Source organism: Nelusetta ayraudi, unplaced genomic scaffold, assembly GCF_046127955.1.
Source record: "Nelusetta ayraudi isolate G7.1 ecotype Tasmania unplaced genomic scaffold, CSIRO-AGI_Nayr_v1 ptg000111l, whole genome shotgun sequence".
Taxonomy (NCBI): domain Eukaryota; kingdom Metazoa; phylum Chordata; class Actinopteri; order Tetraodontiformes; family Monacanthidae; genus Nelusetta; species Nelusetta ayraudi.
The window spans coordinates 383460-404770 of record NW_027466161.1 but is presented as its reverse complement, the minus strand read 5'-3'; the positions used below and the strand labels follow the sequence as shown (position 1 = coordinate 404770).

Sequence of the window (21311 nt, the reverse complement as noted above, 5' to 3'; positions counted from 1 at the left end):
GAGAGAACCCAGCAGACACAGAGAGAACATGGAGAACCCAGCAGACCCAAGGAGAACATGGAGAACACAGAGAACCCAGCAGACACAGAGAGAACATGGAGAACCCAGCAGACACAAGGAGAACATGGGAAACAAAGAGAACCAAGCAGACACAGAGAGAACATGGAGAACCCAGCAGACACAGAGAGAACATGGAGAACCCAGCAGACCCAAGGAGAACATGGAGAACACAGCAGACACAGAGAGAACATGGAGAACCCAGCAGACACAAGGAGAACATGGGAAACAAAGAGAACCAAGCAGACACAGAGAGAACATGGAGAACCCAGCAGACCCAAAGAGAACATGGAGAACACAGAGAACCCAGCAGGCACATGGACGTGGTCCAGGGCCGGCGCCCTGCGACCTTCTTGCTGTGAGGTGACAGCAACCCCTGCACCACCGTGTGGCCTTGTGATGCTCCTCATTTCACTCGTTTCTGCTGTTTTGTTCTTCTTGAAATCAACGGCACCTCAGTCACAACGATCCACTGATGCTGCACATCTAGAAGGAAGCGCTGCTGCCGTTTCTTCACTTCCACAACGTAACTGACCTTGACCGAATCGGTTTCAGCAGCGGGTGATGGAAGGGCCACGCTTAAATGATGGCCTGCATTCTGTTTATTATTACCGCTCCCTTTGGCTCGGGGGGGCCGCCTGTAACGAGGAGGGCCGAAGGGAGAATATGCTGCACTTTAATAGCGCTTCACTGCCGCCGAGATGCACTGGGCCCCACGCAGGTCACACATTAGCGTATGTGCCTTCAGCACTTCCGTCAGCTGCTTAAGGCTGCTGGGGGGGGGTAGTTGGCGCTGCGGGGCCGAGCGAGCGAGCCCGGCGAAGCGGTCACAGCAGAGCAGACAGATGGCCGTGTGGGCCGACCGTCCGTGGTTCGCCTTGGCAGGAGGACGGCGACGGCGGATCTCTGATGTGGCAAAAGCAGTCGAGGTGCCTCGTCAGGCTGAGGGCAACACGGGGAGCACAAACACAGACAAACAACACAGCATTCCTCTGTGCTGCCTTGGCAGCAGCAACAAGGCTCCCGCAGCCCGGCCTCTCCCTCCGCTCTCTTCATGTCCATCGCTCTAAATCTCTGCTGGACCGCTGCCCAGCAAGCTGGGGAAAAGCCCTTTCTGCAGCCGAAGTCATAGCAAAAGGCAGGGACGCATCTGTGGAGGCGACTGGGGTTGGGGGTGAGGAGGGTGCAGCAGCAGGAAAACCCAAAGAGGGAAGAAGATCATAGTGGACATTAGCGCTGCAAAGAGGCGCAAACCAAGTGTGAAAAGAAAAGCCTCCATCCAGCGTGTAATGAGTTTCTATGGTGTAAAGAGCAAAATGAATAAATAGGTAAATTAATATTTTCTAAATGCATTGGACCTAAATTAGCTGAAGGTGAGCTTTACTGACCTCCAGCTGTTTTCAAGAAAAATAATTTCCTTTTTTGTCTTGCAACACAAGAAGCATCTGAGGACAGCCAGTAGTACAGACAGACAGACTGATAGACAGACTGATAGATAGATAGATAGATAGATAGATAGATAGATAGATAGATGATAGATAGATACTGTAGTTGATTAGCACTATTCTTATGTGTAAAAAATACATTTCTGTATTGATCCTCACTATGAAATAATCAGTTACTTGCGGTGGGTCACCTTATTTCTCTCAAGTCTCTCAAGTCAACATGCACTGACTTGCTCCACACCTAATCTAAAGTTGCAAGTGATTCCTCTTCATTTCTGAGGAACACCACCACCGACTCTTCCTGATGTCACATCACATGGTCATTGTTATCGAGCCGGGGACGAGCCGACGAGGAAGTGGTTAGAGATGAGAGTCTCCGCCGAGTCTATCGATCAGCTGCGGTAACAAGACACATTGATCTGGTTGAACGAAGGGGGAGGGGCAGACGCAGCATCACACGACGTCCTGCTCCTTGGCAAAGTTTTACATTCCGCGCACAAGCCAGCCGGCGAAGGAGGAGGATTGATGAAACAGAAGGCGACGGCAAGCGCGGGAGTGGAGATGGAGATAATTCACACCTGCCCTGCAGGAGGATGATTAATTGTCTGGGAAGGAGGACAAATCGAGCTGATTATGGAAAGGAAGTGGGAGAATAAATATGTCCAGGCCCGGCTGATAGGGCGGCGGATCCATGTGGAAAGGTGGTCGCGAGCGTCGGGAAGAGCTTCCAGCGATGCATCAAGAGCGAGTGCGAGGCCGTCGTCTGCCGTGAAACCACTACTACTGCTTTCAAACATCATCAATCAGAGATGGACTGTGTGTGTGTTCCTCCGACAAATATACAAATGTGGTCAGTAATCGGACAGAACTGTGTCCGGTCTGCTGACTGGTTCTGAATGGCTGCTCCCAGGCAGTGGAGAGCTTCAGGCAGATGTTCAACCAACCACTTTTAGTCCGATCTCATGATCCTGCAACATGTTTTAAAATAATCTCTGCCCGCAACAAAGAAATGTTGGCAAAAATAAAAACAAACATGACGCTCCCTAAAATGAGCCCGCAATAACCATGCCAGGCCAGTAGGTGGCAATAAGTGAGATGTCAAATGTACCCCTGAGAATGTGAAGTCAGTTGGCCGCACAGAGTCAAAAAAAAACAATCACTCATTGCAACTAATATGGAACTGAACACACACACACACACACACACACACACACACACACACACACACACACACACACACACACACACACACACACAGAGTTAACTGCCATCTTGCAACACCATTTTTTTAAGGAAGCCCAAAATACCAAACATCAGGCGAGGCTTCCTTAAAAATTCACACTCTTTAAAACATGGAGGAAGAATGAACTGGGAGTGTTTCAGGAAGAACATTCTAGCAGAAAAGAGGCTAATAAAGTTGGGAAAGTGTTTACTCATTTCAAGGAGTCGGTAAACAAGTCAATACTATCGACCGAGCCGCCGCTGTTGTTGTGCTTTAGACGTTGTCGTTCCCTCGCTCGCTCCAGCGACGGGGTTTCACTGGATCAGAGATCTGTGGAAATCCTCCTCCCTCTCTTTGCAAAAACACATCCATGTGCACCTCGCTCACCCTGGTTACGGCTGTGAACAGCCGGCGGTGCTAATATAAAACAGAGAGAGTCAGACAGATAACCGGGGCTGCAGTGTGGCTCAGTGTTCAGCCATGCAGGACACAAACAGCAATCAAACCAAAAGGCGACAAACATAAAAAGAAGAAGGAAAAAAAAGAAAATACAAAAACAAAGCAGCGTGACTGCATCCTGGAACACCGACAACAAATCCGACCGGGCAGCGCGGCTCTCGTCCGACATCAACGATTCGCTACGCCAACAACAGCAGCGGCAGCCTGGGAGCGTGGAGGAAGGTGATTGGACGGCTGGTGTACTCCGCCCACCTCACTCTCGACAACAAACGCAATCAAATTCTGGGGCCTTTACTCGTGTTTGTTTATTTGTTTTTCTTGTTGACACCTGGTCAGTCCCCCATTACTGGATCTCAAAGTACAAACATGATTGCAATCGCCAATTAATTATCATGCACGTCTTTCTTTCAAACATACGGCGTCTGCTCAGTGTGGGAAACACCCGTCAATATTCAGGGGTAGTTTTTGGAAAAGAAAAAAGAGACCCCCTTAAAACTGTGCTTTGAAGCTCAGGGGGTGTCACGGGTGAATCGGGGGTCCGACCCTCCCCAGACCTCCCTGTATTCCGCACACTGCGTCTGCTTAATAAGAGTGAAGAGTTGGGCAAATTGATTATTTCCCTCTATCTTGAATTCAGCCGTTGTATCTCAGCTCTGTCTTGTTTTTCTTCTCTTTCTTTGTTTTCTTTCAAGCGCGGCCCTCTCACTTAATGAGGTTATTCTTTATGCATTACTTAGAAGCAAAGCGTTGGCTGCCGCAAAGGGCAGAATGGAAATTCCGTGTTCTCCCCGACTGCAGGAGCACCGACCCCTCTGGGTTCCACCTGCATGGAATGTTGATTCGGACGGACAACAGATTATTATTATGCAATTTTTTCCAACGCGCCACCGCCTATTTGATAGCGGCAGAGGCGCTATTTCACGTCCAGGCCTTTAGCGACATGGTACTTGGTCTCACCGAAATCAATACTCCTCATAATACCATCAATATTGTCAAAACTAAAAGATAAATGGGGATTTTAAGACGCTAGTCAGCAAAGTTTTCACAAGTCCAGCAAAAGTCAAGCTGTGTGAACTTAAACATTAAAGTTAAGTCTGACTGACTCTCAGCAGCGCTTATCCAATCACAGTACAGCTTAAGGCCAGCGAGGTGGCCTCGGCATCACAGACTCCAGATCCGATTGGCTGTTGCTACTGACGGTGGTGCGTTCACTTACAGCAAACAGGAGCCTGCAGTGTTGACTCTGAAGGCATCAGGCAGATTATCAGAAGCTGACCATTCAAGACAGCTGGAATACGATTGGATAAAAACTCTACCGTGAAATACATGAATGGAAGCGGCGCAACCAAGTGCACAGTATGACATGAAGAAAACAGACAATGGAGAAGAAGTTTATTATTATATTTACGGAAAAAAGGAACCTTTCTGTGTTTGTTTAGAGCAGCAGAGAAGAGCCTTGCTGGCTTGACGGCCCCCTACTGGACACTCGGTGCAGGACAAAATGGCCTCGCCGTCGCCCACGAGATGATGAAAATGAACGCGGCGGATGCACTGCTAACACTCCAAAAACAAGCAAAATACCCTTGTTTTTGTCCCCCAAACAACAGATGCTGTCCGCTGGCCGTCTCTCCTCTGACCTCGGCAATAAAGGCTGATGAGTCGCGTCGGTGTCACCCGACTCCGGCGCATCACGATGGGGTAGATTACACGGACAAGCGTGCCGGTGATGATAATGGAAACGGAGCGCGCTCATCAGCAGCCACGGAACGCACTCTGATTACAGTCATTATTAGTTAGGGTGATTAATGGGAAATTCAAAGGATCGCGGCTGCTAATATCTGCCACTGTCTCGCTGCTCCCTGTTGATTTTCCACCACTCGCGTCGTCACCGTTCTGCTGGCGACGGTCCAAATTACCGAATGATTTGGGATTCTCTCCGTTGCGATTATTCCGTGGGCGCTAATGATGTGTGCGTGGCTAACGAGCGCGCGTATTTTCTTCTTTGGCACATGCGCAGCTCGTGCACACGCGTGTGGGCGGGCGCGTTTTGTTTCTCCGCTGACAGACTGTTAAAGCAGCAGAGCCAAATGAGGCGCCTCCTCGTTAGCCTCATTAAGCTCAACCTTTGTTTTTCCTAATTGGCATGAAAAAAAAGGCAAACAATTGGTGGGGAAAGTGAAGCTGCAGCTTGTTTCTGCCTGCACTCCCCCAACACCAACACCAGCAGCCCTAGTTTTTCTTTTTCCCCCCTCTGTGTTCATGGCAATTTAAACGGATGGAAAATATATGTAGCTTCTTCCAGATATAAAAAGAATGTCCTATATCAGCGTATTTTTCAAAGGCGTGCTATTGATGAAAAAACAATGGACCTGATGAGCAGCGGGATGTAAAGGTTATCTTATGGTATTCCCAGCAAAGCAAAAAAGAGGTAGTGAGTAAATAAAAGAGCATTTTTCTATAAAGGTCAAAATATCAGTCAGTGTTTATCACTCGCGCGCACACTTGGGAATCGACTGAACTGTTTGTGAAAATGTCACAGAAATAAAATAATGGCTGAGATTATTTCAAACGGTGTGAAAACAACAAGCAGCTTGCAGTGCGACGGCAATAATGAAGTGCTAATGGAGGTGACGGAGGTGGAGGAGCACCCAGAGGAGGAGGAGGAGGTTGCAGGGGAAGCAAAAGGGATGCAAGACTACAGGGGCACGCGCACACACACACACACACACACACACACACACACACACACACACACACACACACACACACACACACACACACACACACACACACACACACACACACACACACACACACACACTTTATTGGACTTCTCCCAGCCGTGTTTGAGTTGTTGGGATGGTGACAAATGAATATGAAACAAGCAGCAGGGAGAAATGAGATTGTCGTAGAAAACACTTAATCTCTTTCGCACATTGTGCCAGATGACACCGCACAAACACACGCACGCGCACACACACACACCGGCGCTAAACTCAGAGATGGGTGCAAACAGCGAGTGTCTCTGTAAATGGGACGGAGCAGCATGTTGTGATTGAACAGGGGGGAGATTTACGACCCTGCCAGAACCTCCTCAGATAATAAGACGACTGACTCCATGTAAAGTGGTTTGCGTCGAGCCGATTGCCGTGATTGTCACATTGTTGTCGCCGCAGTTTGACTGACGCTTCCTTCCCGCAGCTCGTGGAACAAAGCAGCCCTGCGGTGACGGAGCCAAGGACACGCGGGGGACACACGTGCATGTGCACGGGCACACTGACGCACGGCCGAGTCCTAGGAGTTGGGAAGGCGCAGGAGAGCGGCCAAGGAATGTCTCCGCTTGATATTTGTGGAGGATTGAAATGGAGGGAGCGAGGAGGAGAGGCTGTCTGGACAACCAGGATGGAATAGACTCCACTGTTTGCCCGTTTGTCTCCAGTCGCCAAATAGCAGGAGGTTCTCACTCTGGCATGGTGGAATTAAAGAGAGGAAACTGCATCACTGGGCCCACAAGCATAATTAAAAGCACTTGATTTTTATTACAAAATGGACTTCAGCATTTTTGTGTCGTTCAAACAAACTTCATTCAAATTCCATTCTAGTTTCATTCAACTGGAGTGGATTTTAAAGGCAGCGCAACAACTTCAACCAAGTGCGGCAGGGATTGGACACGGTTAACAAGTTTAGAAGTTGCAAAAAAAAAAATACCGGATAACTAACAAACAATGCTAATGCTACTAATAACTTTGGGAGTACACCAAGAAACTTACAGTGTTGTGTGCCAGAACAGATGGACAAAAATGACAGGCTCAGAACAGGAAGTCTGCCGTGTAGCAGCTGCCACTGGCCGCCGACAGAAGACAAAGACGAGCACGGTTTAGTTGAAACACCACCAGAAGTGACTAGAGGTGAGTGCACAGACTGGATCATGGGAGTAAAACAGAGTTTTCGGGAAGGAATGGTGATTTTTCAGTGATACTAACCCAGAGGTGGGCAAAAAATGTCACTGGTGGGGCCACAATGGGTTGTAGAAAATGTGCCAGAGGGGCCGGAGCAGCAGCAGATGGATGAGCACCGTATCTGGAATGGAAGTCGGCTGTCCAGAGCAGATCCCATGGTACACCACCAACCAAAATATTAATAAATTACACTTATAAAGACTAATAGTGACAGTATAGTCACAATTTATTGATACTGATTCAGTGGGAAATCTGGGGAACCTGTTTAGATGCACACAAACTGATATCCTGGGAGGAACTGAGGAAAATAAGCTCACATTCCTTTTAAAGTCACTCGACAATAGAACGTTATTATTATTTTTTTAGACCAATTAAGCAATATTGAATCATTTTTGAGGACACACCTGGCATTATCTCACGATACTCTCTCACTGAGCCAGAGTATCACAGCCAGCTCCTCACCGTCCACGCTACTGGCTCGTGCAGCTCGTGCAGCTCGTTCTTTACCTCCCTCCGGGCTGAGGATTGTCAGACCGCACGCTTCAATGATTGAATGAGAGGAAACGGTGGCCAAATTGTCTCTGGTTCGTTAGGATAAATGAAAACAAAATGATCTGCCGTCCGAGCAGAGCGTCTCTCTCGCTGCTCCAACGGCTGCTCTGAGTCGGCCGCCGCCAGCTAAACAACCTCGCTGCTCTTTGAAGGGCCGAGTCAACGCCGTCGCTGCCTCCTTCCCTCTCTGCTGCTGCTGCGGAGCTTTCACCGGGTCGCCATGGCAACGCCACTTTCCTGCCAAGATCACTTTCTAATGCAGCAGCTTTGACATTTCTCCGCTCTCCATTTCCTCCTCGCGCTCCTCCGTCCATCCGTCCTCCGCCTGCCATCCAACCATCCATCCGTCCGTCCGTCCAGCCATCCCGTGTCTCGTCTCGGCGGCTTTTTCCAGGAGTGGGAGACGCGGACCAGTGAGCTGCCTCGCGACTCAGCCTCCATCTCCAGGCTCCAGTCTGCTTTCTTCTTACCATGTTTACTCGCTTTAGGTAGAAGAAGGGAGGTGGCGCTCGGGGGTTGTTCTTCATTTTAAAGAAAACACTTTTTTTTTTTACTTTTTTAAAACTATATAGAACTTTTTAAAACGCTAAACTCATACCTTAAAAAAAAAAAAAACAATTGCCGACTTTAATTTCATGATTAAATTAAGTCTGGAGAAATTACTGAAGCAAAAGGGGGATTTTCAAAGTGTTTGTGTGGCTTTAATTAGGCTATTTGTGAGTATCGGATTAATGATGTCAGATGTTTGGGGATATCAGCCTGAGTCAAAAGTGAGACTTTCTCCAGCAAAGATTTTTCCAGAAATCAAACAGTCAGACCTGATGCAACTGACAGTCTGGGGACAAAGTCTGATGATCTCTCTGTGTTTGCTGCAGGAGAGTGAAAGGACACAGTGTTGGAAACTGGGCCTCTTCTTTCTGCATCTGCTTCTCCAGAGTGAAGCTTTATTCTGTATTTGTCCTGGAGTGAATCTGAGAAGAAACGAGGTGGGGTCACTTCCTGTCTCACCTTAAAGGTTTCCAGTTTCAGTCCAGGTCTCTTGTGGTGACTCGTATCTGTTTGAGCGTCTCCTGGCAACCAACCTCTGTCACCCCACTTTGTTGTCCGCAGCCTCTCCAAAAACCTCAGCTTTAGCTGATGCGTCTTCAATGTGACGCTTCACCGAGTCTTCCTCAGGGTCGGAAGGAGATGAATACAAATGGCAGCCAAAGTCTGTGAGAAGGAATTGCCCTTTGTGGCATCACTAAGGAATGACATTTTGGCACATTTTCTGAAAAATTGGACAAGCCCCACTCGTGAGCTGGTGATAATATTTTAGAGGAAACTGGTGATGGAATCTGTGTGAATCTTTATGATATTGTGGCCTGAATGTAAAATTTGGCCTGATTCATGATTTTTATATTGGTAAAAGCTTAACATACTGCCCATAAATACATTAATAAAAGTGTATACTCACAGAACACTAAAAGTAATTTGTTCTCATGCCATACATGAGAATATACATGGATAAAGGGCCCCAGTGCTTCCAGTTAGCTGCCATTTTGCACCACCGTATTTCTAAGGAAGCCTGGTGTGGACAATCCAGTTGCCTGACGGCACGTTTTGTATTTAGGGTGAACGCTGGCACTCTCAAATAAACCAACAAAGAATAAAATGAACGAGGCGTCCGGGTTTCGTGTGCAGGCCACCGTAGTGCACTGGCAAGCTCAGGGTAGTGAATGAGTGCTGCAAACTAAGCCACTTGATGTCGCAGTTTCTTCTCAAAATCTCCAAATATTACACTCTCAACCTTTAACTTTGCAGCATGACTCTTTGAAGAGGCAACAAAGTGCAAAACCACAACAGTTCTCCTTCAGTGATCGGGTGAAGTGTGAAAAAAATTGTGCAGTGAAACAGTCAGCCGACACTCTCCATCCACTCCCTTCACATTAGCAACTATAACCATTTCACCGACGGGGCTATTTCATGCAGCAGTAAATTTAAACTCCTCTGACCTCACTGGCCAGAGCTGTCACACAGAAATAACAGCAGTGCAGGAAGCTGCAGAGGAGAAAACCAACTGAAGGACACACTTGTTGAAAGACGCAGTGAGCAGTGACCTGAACACACGGCCCAAGTTTCTGCACAGCATCTGTTCTGAGAGCTGAGAGCACAAGCTTAGGTCACCTCGGACACTGGCTGACTGAGCATACGCAAGTAGCACAAAGCTAATAAGATGACGTTTATGATCCAGAATAGCTGCAGATTTTGAAGCCATTAAAAGTCCTGCAGGTCTGACCTCTTACCTGCTGACCTTCCAGTCACCTAGTTTAGCCGATGGGGAAGGAGGCCCCTTCAAAATCAATCAATGTTTGGCAGAAACGTCTGGTCTGACTGATTAGATCCATCAACGTCACTTGCGATTTGACTGGCGGATGATGACTCGTCACAGAATGATTACCATAAAACATTCTGAATAGTAAAACAAACAAACCACTTGCCCTGAGAAACCTTTATCTTTCCACAATCCCTGGTTTCATGTCTATTTATACTCTTTCAGCAAGATCTTTTTGTGAGTTATCCAGTGCATCATTCACATGTCAAACCAAAAAAAATATGTGTATGACAGATACATAACATAAAAGAGAGATCCAACAGAGCTGTTCGTGAGCTGCGAGCTGCAGGCTGCTGCTCACCGATGACGGAAATGTGTTTGCTACGCAGGTGATGGAGGGAAAACACCACTTCTGTGTGCTGACGACTGTCTTTGGAAGACCTTCTGTGTCAAGAGACGCACACGGCACTCATTTTGGCATGTCAGCAGCCCCCTAAAGTCGATTCTCAGCCACAGTGAGATCAAAAAGAGCTCCTCCCTCCTCCACTTGACACTTCAGAGAACTGGAGCCATTTCCTCTCGCCTGAACTGGTTTTCATTAGATGTAAGCAAAGTAAACATGAGGGCAATTCAAAGAACCTCTGAAGCAACAAATGTCCATGTACATACAGAACAACCCCTTTCAAAGACTTCCTCATGGTAGCAAGCCAACCAGGCCACGGCAAACACATGGGGGGAAAGAAAAACTCCAACCATCAAAGCGACTATGTAGTTGTCATAAGATTGCCAACTGTTTACTGATTGGCTCTTGGCTGCGCAAGGAACAAGTGTTTATATTTGAAAACTGCTAAATGCATTTCTTTAACTTGCTTGAAAAAGTTTCTTTTTTTTTTGTGGAGTGAGAGCAAAACTGCCCGTAAATGCTACTATTTCTGCTAATAACTGCTAGATGGGAAGTGAAATGACAGGCCGACCCACTAGATGGAGTCGAGATGAATTACTCTTGGATCAGGGAACTGTTTTAATGAAGAGCTTTGTTGTGTTAAGTTATTACAATCTACTCATCCATCAATGCAACTCTGACTGTGGCGTTTTGGAGAGCAGATCCGAGTTTGGAAGGTGTTTCGCCACTAAAGCCAAACCAAACTGGATCGTGTCGATCACACCCAACGCAATGCAGAACGTGGCAGTTGCTCCTCAGACATTGCTTTATCCTGCGCTCGCCAGCACCAGTGTCCTCTCAGTGAGCAGCAGCCACTGTCCCAGCCGTCACTTCCGTCTCGTTCTGAATTCTCTTTCCATTCACCCTCTTCTCGCTGTTCGGCTTAAAGGGAGATTTTCCCATCCATCTGTCCATCTCCGTTGTCTCTCTTTCACATCCCACTTTGGCTCATCTCAGTGCGCACACACACACACACACACACACACACACACACACACACACACACACACACACACACACACACACACACATTGTGCAGAAGTAGCTGTGTTTAAAGACTGTGCTCGTCCTGCTCCCCTGGCACAGGCCTGCAACCTCAGAGCTGCTGGCTGATGAGCTGTTGGTGACGAGCCGCTGAGAATTACACAGTCATCTGCTGTCTCAAAGGCTGGAGATGTGTTGCTACTGCCATGCAGCAGCTAAACTGGGACTCCACCTCAAAAAGACCAGTACAAACAAGAGCCACGAGACAGAAGAAGAACCACAGTGGTTGAAAAACATGCATATAAACAGCTATTCTTCAAAAAGAAAAGTCAGTGCAAAGGCAAAACTTTCTCCTGTAAATTTACTCTTTTTTTACCTGACGAGTCAGTTAGAAGGACATGCAAAAAAAAAAAAACAGGGTCCTTTTTCCCCCCTGAGAATGGTTTGACTCCTGGTGGAAAACAACATCCAGCTGGAGCAGCAGAGGAGCAGTAATGAGCCTCCTCTCTGTTTTCACTGCTTAGGCCAAGAGCCGAGTCGGATCACAGTGAGTTGCTGCACATTTCTCACAAAGTGAATCCTTTAACTTTTAAAGCTCCTCAGCTAATCTGACGAGACCTTTTTGGAGAAAAAAGAAGAAAAAAAAAAACCCAACGTGACAGCCCTTCCAGCCCTGGTGGCAGTGGCTGAGTCCTGCTGGCGAATGACGGAGCAGCAGGCATGTTGCTTTACACACGTTGCTCTGCTGTGGTTGGCTGGATTGCGTGTGTGCAGGGTGTGCATGATTTCTCGGCCTCTCCATCACACCGATCACATGTTGCCCGTTGACTAGTGTGCGCGCCTGCGTCGCGGCTGGGCAGACAAACGCTGCTGCGGCTGGCTGAATAAATAGACAAATGAATAAATAAATGAGCGAATAAATAAACGAGGGCCACAGGGGCAAAAGATTTATATGGACCTCGTTGGGCAGCATGTAAATCTGGGCTCTTCCATCACCGTCCGACTGTGCTTTCTGCCATCTGAGCCCAGTCACACGGAGAACGCCGTGCTCTTCTTCTTCTCCTTCCCCATGCAAACAGAAAAACAGTAGATCTTGAAGCGGGGCACGCTTGACCGGCTCCACGATGGCGCTTCTCCTCTTTCAGAATTGACTTCCCTCACCATGTTAAATGGCTGAGAAGCGACGTGTTGCAGACAGCAAAGGATGGATCAAAACATTGAGCTAAAGTTGAGAAGCTTTGTCCTAAATTTTTCCAAAGCGGGGAAGAAAAAAAAATAATAAACACTGTAAACAACAAATGTGAATCACTGCAGATCAGCGTGTGGAAGTTTCAAAATCAAAGAGAAGCGAGCGGCCTCAGCAGTCACAGGAACCTCTTCAGACTGGTGAGGCTGTGAGTGGTCATCAGACTCTTCACCCAGGAGGGGGCAGCATGTCAAAGTGAGGCTGAGGAGTTTGTCTGCCCCGTTCAACAAGCCGGTCTGAGTGGGCGCTCGCACACTGTGTCTCGGCTCGTTCTGATTGGCTGATGCATCCTGAGCTACGACGGGGGTTACAGAGGCATGATGGGAAGTGCTACATGCTCTATGAGCCCGATAGTGCGGAAATCAAATACTTCCTCGGCGTCTGTGCCAGTTGAGCAACTACACTGAAAAGAATGTGGGCTGCTATATTGGATCCAGGGGCTGTGATGGAACAGGGGAAGGCGTGGTTTCCAAGCACTGACCCTGTACAGACGCTTCCAGTGGAAAGCAGGGCTAAGCAGGGACACTCCCTCGCAGGAACAGGCAACAAAAGGAAAAACAAGAAGTGCTCCCTCCATCCAAAATATCCCAAAGCAGTGAGAGGAGGAGGAGGACCGGTGAGGAGAGAACCGGTTATCCGACGAAGCAGCAAACTGTGGCGAAGCAGCAGTCTGCATATTTACACAGCCGGAGGTGGAATCTAGTGTGCCGCTGGCATGACGGCAGGCAGGGCAGGCATCAGACCGCACGCTCCCCGCAGAACCGCCGAGCCTTTCAGGTGGCACCACGCGAGATAGCGAGGGGCTGTTTGACTTTTTGCTTGAGCGTGAGCAGCACGGAGTCATGGCCATTCCATTTTCAACATCTTCCTCCTTCTTCTTCATCTTCCTCCTCTTCCTTCCCGCCTCGCTGTCGACCTCTAAGACCGTCATGGGTAAACTATGGCCCTGGGGCCACATGCAGCCTGTGAGGCTTTTTTTTCACAGGAGTCAGTCAGTCACTCATAAAATGGCTGTATTGCACCCATGTTTCCAGTGTTTTCAGACTCATTTCAATAAAGAGCTAAACAACCTGGTGGACCTGGTGGTTCTAGATGGCTCTAGATGGTTCTAGTTGGTTCTAGGAGGTTCTAGTTGGTCCTGGGAGGTTCTAAGAGCTAAACACCCTGGTGGTTCTAGATGGTTCTGGATGGTTCTAAACACCCTGGTGGGGCTTTAAAGACACTGACTTGGTTGTAACTTTGCTTTGCTTCAATTCCAATTGACATTGAAGAAACATGTTTTCTACATATGCCATGACATATTTTTACAGCCCTGTTGTAAGAGATTGTGATTGAAAGGTTGGTCGGTTGGGTCCAACATGAATGTTACAACCATTTAAAGGAACCTGTTACACATTCACTATTCATACATCCAAACATAAACACACGAGGTCCAGGTTGGAAGGTAGTTTTCTCATCGTTACTTCAACAGCCCAGAATCAGGAAGGTCCTCTCTTCTGCTTAACATGTGTGTTTAAAGGCTCAACCTTTCCTCTGCATTAAACCCCCCAGGATGATCCACAGAATGCTGCAGCATGTGTATGTATGTATGTATGAATGAGTAGCGCAACAACATGTTTCATATTATGGTTCTCTGATTAAAAACTGTGTATTTCATTAGTTTGCCATGTCCAAAGCCCAGCGTGACCTGACACATCATCTCTATGTGCATTTTTTCCTGGCATCCTGCTGTAAATTACAATTAATCACATGGTGTTGGTATGTCAGCGCATTAAAAATTAATCTCTGGCTTTATTAAACCTCAGGTCTTATTGATCCCCATACACGGCAATTGTGCAGTAAGCAAATTTGTACATAACTTGCACGCTGGGCCCTTTAGGTGTTTATTGTTCTACAGCACAAACTGCAAGAACTATAAAAAAAAAAATAAAATTAAAACAAAGAAATTTTGTGTTGCCTTAGCATTGCCAATGTCGCACTTGCAGAGTTCTACAGGTAGTGAACAGCGGGTTTCATGCAACCAGGATAATGACTTGATGGAGTTTCTGATGTCAGGATTCACACACACAAGCATACACACACAGACACCATACAGACCTTGTATACCCAAAGACTGTTATGACTCACACTTTGCACTTATGACCACAGAGAAGTGGCCTCACATAAAGCTGAAGTATAAAAAGACAAAAGTCACCTCAAGTCAAATTGCAGTGAGATGACAAAACGTGCACGAAGCAGCGAGCGTTTAGCCGGCGCATTACTGAGGTCAGGCGGGTGTTAAGAGCTGAGTGAGTGCGTGAAGAGGGAGGTTAGAGGGCGCCGAGCCAGAGGAAGGCACAGAGAGACTGAAGGGCGCAGCGGAGAAGCCCACGGCAAAGTCGACACTGTCATTAAAGTGATGATTAGATCATCGGGGTGAAGCGGAGAGCAGACACCTCATCGCACCGCTGAGAGGCTCCCACACTCACCTGCAGCAGCTCCAGCACTAATGTGACCCTGCGACCAAGGCACATGGTCCAACAACACAACCATCAGTGCAACTCAATTAAAGGGCAGCTGTGCCCTGTTACCTCACACACACACCCAGACCAGCGAGGAGGAGGATGCAGCACATTTATTTAAAAAAAAATGTGTGTACACATACACACCCATATATATTTATTATTAGTCATTGCTAAGACATTTGCCCTCCCACAGGATGTCAGTCTTGTTTTTTCTTTGTTTTCTTCAGTTGTTGTTGTTGTTAAGACGACGGTTTGTATGAACCACACAGTCGCACAACCTCAGAGGAGAAGATTACAAGTCGGATGAGCGAGTCGACGTCGCTCAATAACGGCTTCAAAACAAGCAGCCGCTCTTCAAGAGGTTCCTGTGGTTCTCACTTTGACACCGTGCGTGCGTGCGCGCGTGCGTGCGTGCGCGCGTGCATGCGCGCGATGTCACCTCATAATTTCCTTAATTATAGAAGGATTCTCAGAGGAAGCGACTGTAATACATCCAATTACCGATGGCAGATAACGGCTTGGGAGATAGCAAAGAATCTAATGACATCCTCCTTCAGCGGTGCAGATTACAAAACACGTTATCTGCATCGTATAATATTGCACAACATCCAACATCAAATCAAACACCCAGCCGCAGACGCTCAAGGAGATTCCTGCTGCTGGAGGAGGAAGCAGGCGGAGCAAGCAGGCGGAGGAGGCCTCCATCCTGACGCATCGCAACTTTTAGCACTTGTTGCGAGCAAATGTGCCTTCAATTTGCGAGCTGCAGAAGTTACTGCACTTTCAAAAAGGAGGGTTAATTGTTTTTTTGATGACGGTGATACACATTGAGGCAGGCTGGCAACAGTTCTGCAGCTGCAAGTGGGATTTGAACCATTGGAAAAACGAAGAAGAAACAAATAGCAACAGGTGTTGGAGAATCCAATGGCGGTAAAGGAAGTCAGCATACGCTGATAGTGAAGCAAAGTTTGTAATAACTTCAAGCTGCAGGTTTGGTATGACAGATGAACACAGGCCCACTGCTATGTGCCATGCAAGGAGAATCAACAAGTGACTGGAGCTGCATTGTCTACAAAAAAAAAAATCAAAAATACTTTAGCTTTTGTGTGCGATTCCAGTGCAGCCAGTTGCAGTACCAGGTTCACCCTCAAGAGGGACTGGACTAGATCAGAGGGCGGTTCCGTGGCCAACCTAAGATACAAATCGCTGCCATTGTGCTGCAGTGAATGTGTGCGAGCCACAGTAAACAGGCTGTAACCATGGAAACAGCATGCACAGTGTGTTGCATTGATTCAGTTTGGTACACAGACGACACAGAATGACTGCTGGACTCAGACCAGGTTCAGTTTGTGCTCAGACTCAGTTGAACTCAGACTGAAATTTGATGAGTCATGAGTGAGACTAGAGTCCAGTCAGTCTCACCCAACTGGTCTGTAGGTCTGACTGGTCACGTGGTTTGTGAGCAGCAATTAAATGCAGTCAGTAGAGATCCTGAAATCACTCTTTGGAAACTCTACATGAAGTGAAGAGACAGTGAGGGTTTGGGCTGTGTGGTCAGTGGCTTTGGTGAAGGCCATACTAGAACAAACCGGGTGTTTCGGGAACTTTAGCTGAAGAAGTCGTTTGGAGAAGCTACAAGGGCAAAACGAACAACGCAAATGGAAAAAAAAAATAAACGTGCAGACAAAGGAGTTAACGGACTCAAATCCTAACAATCCCGCAAAAAACGAGGATGAAAAAAATTGCGGGATTACAATTAAATTTCAAATACGGTTTTAAACTGAAAACACTGCAAACAACATCCTGTTATTCCACTGTGATTTAATGAGGAGTCTTCAGGGCAAGCGAGTGACCAGAGAACGTCATTAGTGCCATTAGTGTTCCTCTCGATGTTCCTCCTGCTCGCTTGAGGCGGAACATCATTAACATCTCTGCTGCGTCGGGGACGGGGAGTCAGCAGCAGCGTCTGCATTCTCCATCACTCAGCCCTGGAGGAGCCCAGCCACCCCTTAACCCCCGCTGCCGTTTGTGAAGAGTCAAAGATTTGTATTTATTTGTCACATGTCACGTTACATGGCAGTGAAATTCTGGAGTGGCAGAACCCAACATGATAAAAAAAAAAGTGTTAAAAAAGTGACAAATGGGAAGTCAAATATAAGTTTTCCAAAAAGGCAAAGTTAAAAAGATTAAAAAGTGGCAAGTAGAGATAAGGGTCTTTGAAGTGTTGTGCAATACTATCCATCCATCCATCTTCAATACCCACTTCCTCTTCCACTTAGGCTGTCATAGGTTGAAGGCAGAGTAACATCCTGGACGAGTGGCCACTTCATCTCAGGGCCACATAGAGACAAACCACCATTGAACAATTCCCCTCACATGCATGTTTCTGGACTGTGGGAGGAAGCTGGAGAACCTGGAGAACCTGGAGAGAACCCAGCAGACACAAAGAGAAGCTGGAGAACCTGGAGAGAACCCAGCAGACACAGGGAGAAGCTGGAGAACCTGGAGAGGCAATAGTGCATTGCTACAACGCTGGGACAGGAAGCAAATCCTCAATCAATTCTCAATCTGACTGGAAACGCTTGACAATGACACAAGTGATGTTTTGTCCATTGTGTCTATATTTCAGAATCCAGCACCACTCTGCTCGTCCTCATCGCTGCGGCTGGAAACACCTTCACCTGGGCTCGAGTCGGTAACAGATGCTGCACGGGCGCCCAGAATGCAGCTTGTTCAAGCTGGGCTTTAACAATTCCACCGGCCCCGTCTCTGCTAATGAACAACACTCTCAATTTGTCCTGTGACAGGAGCAGACCTCCATCCCAGATGTTTCCCTTGATCCTGGAGGAGCCACTGACTCACAGAAATCACACGGCGCTTTGTATTTGTCTTTCATAAATTTCCGTGGAGACAATGAGCTCTCGCACGGCCGCTCTGCTGCCACGCCGTGCACTTCACTTGGCCGAGGCTCTTATCAGCATGCGGCGCGCTCTGCAGCACAGGAGCTGCTGCCGCCGCTGCTGCTGCTGCTGCTGTAACCCCCTCAACCCCAGCTAATCCAAGGTGAACACTAACGCAAACACACTCTTCATGCAACAGCGCACAAACTAACAACAGACACAAGTTTGTATAAGTGGGAGTCGGCGAGGAGAGGTGAGAGTGTGTCCATGGTCTCTCACACACACACACACACACACACACACACACACACACACACACACACACACACACACACACACACACACACACACACACACACACACACACGTGGTGCGTGTGAGGTCCCATAGGTGAGCCGGCAGCTCGCCGCACGTTTGATGGACCCTGGTGCTCCACCCAGCACTCCAGCTAATTGAAACAGACAGATGGAGGAGTTGGAGGGTGTGTGTGTGTATGTGTGTGTGTGGGATGGGGTTGGGGGGGGTGGCTCAGAGCATGTTAGTGCTATCACAACTGGAGTAAAAAAATTTTTTTTTTTAAAACACAACACATCAGCCAGGAAATCTATCAATGCTGGCGCAGGCAGGCAAGGATGGAGTCTTGCCAACAGTGAAGGAAATGAATGACAGCTTTGTTCAGGTCACAGTTACAACTACTACTGACTACTGACATCTACATAGTGACTCTTGGATTAAAACAACAAACAAACATTTGGTTCTCATTATTTGAGCGACTCATTTGTTATTCCACTACCATGACTGTTTCCCGCTGCCCTGATGTCACTGCAAGGGCATTTGTCTTGAAAATGAAGGGTCTTCATTGAGGTTGCAAGATAAGAAACGATAAGATTAAGATTTGCTCCTCTCAAACATCATTTTCAGAAAAAAAACATGCCGATAAAAGTCCCATCACAGTGCAGAATTGACTTTAACAATGTTTTCCAACAGGTTTCTCTAGTCTTCCGTTAACTCCCCAGAAGTATTTTTTCCCTTTCTTCAGAAATTAAACACACAAACACACAATTCTAAAAATGAACCTTTGTGACGTGACAAGGATCAGATGCAGGCATTTCTTTTTCCCCTTCCCTCTCCAATCATGTGGAAGTCAGCCTGACTGCAGGAGGTTAAAACCAGGCACCGAACCAAAGGCTATAAACAAGATTGTTTTTTAAGATCTGCAAAGGTCCCACATTATGAAAGTCTTTAGAACCAGCCCATAAACACCATCCATCCATCCATCCATCCTCAGCTGTGTCCTACCTGGAGAGAAGGACCTCGTCGTGCAGGAGAAACCACTGAGTCCCAGCTTGTTTCCAGCTATTCAAAAACAGAGAAGAAGAAAAGGGCTTCTGTTAAGCAAAAAAAACGATATTAAACTTCCAAGAGACATTCCCGAAGCACTCAGAGAGTCGGGAATAACTCCCTCATCAGATGCCAGCAGAAAAAAAATGTGCCTGCTGCACTCAGAACGTTGGACCCTGCAACTCTGACGGTGTGTGTGTGTGTGTGTGTGTGTGTGTGTGTGTGTGTGTGTGTGTGTGTGTGTGTGTGTGTGTGTGTGTGTGTGTGAGTGAGTGAGTGAGTGAGTGAGTGTGTGTTGGTGGAGGGGAGGGTGACTCGTCTTTGTTGCTGATGGTAAGAGGACACTGGCAGGTGAAACAATACCTGGCCATTCAGACAGAGATGAACAGACTTAACTGAGTCACGCTGCACCGATCTCTGCCAGGCTAGACGGTGCGTGCGCGCGCGTGTGTGTGTGTGTGTGTGTGTGTGTGTGTGTGGGTGTGTGTGTGTGTTGGGGGGTACTGAATACCTCCTCTGTGAGAAAAAGGAGGATAAAGAGAAGTCTGTCAGCAGTCATCCAATCATCAACTGTAAGCTGAGGTGGGAAGTAACAAAGTACACATACTTTGGTTAATGTACTTGAGTAGATTTTTCAGTTATCTGTACTTGCAGTTTCTTTTTCTTTGACTCCCTACATTTGTACACAATTGTACTTGCCACTTCTGGCTGAATTAAGTGTGTGCTTGAGTTTGAGCGATGAGACAGGTGCACAGGTTGTTCAGGAGACTTTGGTTTTCTTTCTATTTTTCACCTGGAGGAGTGAGGATGAGAGGAGTGAGGGGTTGGTGAGGAAATGGGGCAGATAGCGAGCAGCAGATCACACTTGGCCAGTGTTTAAACTCTCCCTCTCGGCCGAGGTAACCCAAACCTGCATTAATAATTGAGGAATGCTGTGTGGGACTATTGTGCGCCAGGGATGCAGCCCTGTGCACTCTGTTTTTCTCTCTTCTGTCCAACCCGCGACTGAAAGGTGGTCGACGACTGACAGGATCAGACCACCTTTGATATCTTCTTCATCCGTACGCACTGAATCACACGTTTCACGTACGCCGGCTCAAGTGTCGTGGCCGTGGTCTCACTCTGCCACCAGAGGAGAGCAGACATTCATGGCAATGAGATTTCTGGGTATTTTACAGTCCACAAGCTAATCCTCCTCCTCCTCCTCCTCCTCCTCGGCCACAAAATTGATCGAATGGCAAATGGAGCCAAGTTGGGGAGTAGGTGTGGGGGAGGGGACGGTGCTGAATTTACATATTCATAGCAAAAACGGAACAATGCTGACTAAATCTGACGCGGGTCACCTTCAGCGGAAGCCGCCGCTGATTTGTGCTGATCAGTGTTCATAAGTTCTGCCGGACAGACAACAGAGGGCAGAGGAGGGACGTCTGGCGAGATTTTTCAAACACAGCCAGCATTAAAGTGGATGTTGTCACACTGTTTGAGCTCTGGGCTGACGACCCCTTTAAAACCTTTCAAGCGTTCATTAAATTTTCAATGTAATGTGCCGGGCAGCTTTCAGTCGTTATTGAGTCACTGGAGTGGACGGGCACTGAAGGTTGGCCATTTGTTAAGTTGTGATGGTCCATTTGTTAAGTTGTGATGGTCAAAGGTCTTCCAGATATTTGGTTCAATGCCGCAGCTTTAACACACTGTGGATGAAAAACATCAGAACGCTCCGAGACTGTCAAACAGAAGAAACACGACACACTGGGACGTTCAGAGCTCTGACCCAAACCCACATACATCAAACCGTTTAGGCAAAGATGCCAACAGGTCAGTGAGTTGGTTAAAACGTCTCTGTGGGCCACAGATCTTTCCTCGGGTATAAATATGAAGTCTAATGA

The 21311-nt window shown here is 47.5% G+C and overlaps 1 protein-coding gene across 2 annotated transcripts in view; it reads right to left on the bottom strand.

The window, feature by feature from the left end:
* shank3a (SH3 and multiple ankyrin repeat domains 3a) overlaps nucleotides 1–19720 on the bottom strand; it is a 176202-nt gene extending 156482 nt beyond the window's left edge. For both annotated transcript variants that reach the window (XM_076049282.1, XM_076049283.1), the window contains exon 1: nucleotides 19384–19720. The gene's annotated coding sequence lies outside the window, so the exon portion shown is untranslated. The remainder of the gene's footprint in view (nucleotides 1–19383) is intronic.
* Nucleotides 19721–21311: the final 1591 nt, after the last annotated feature.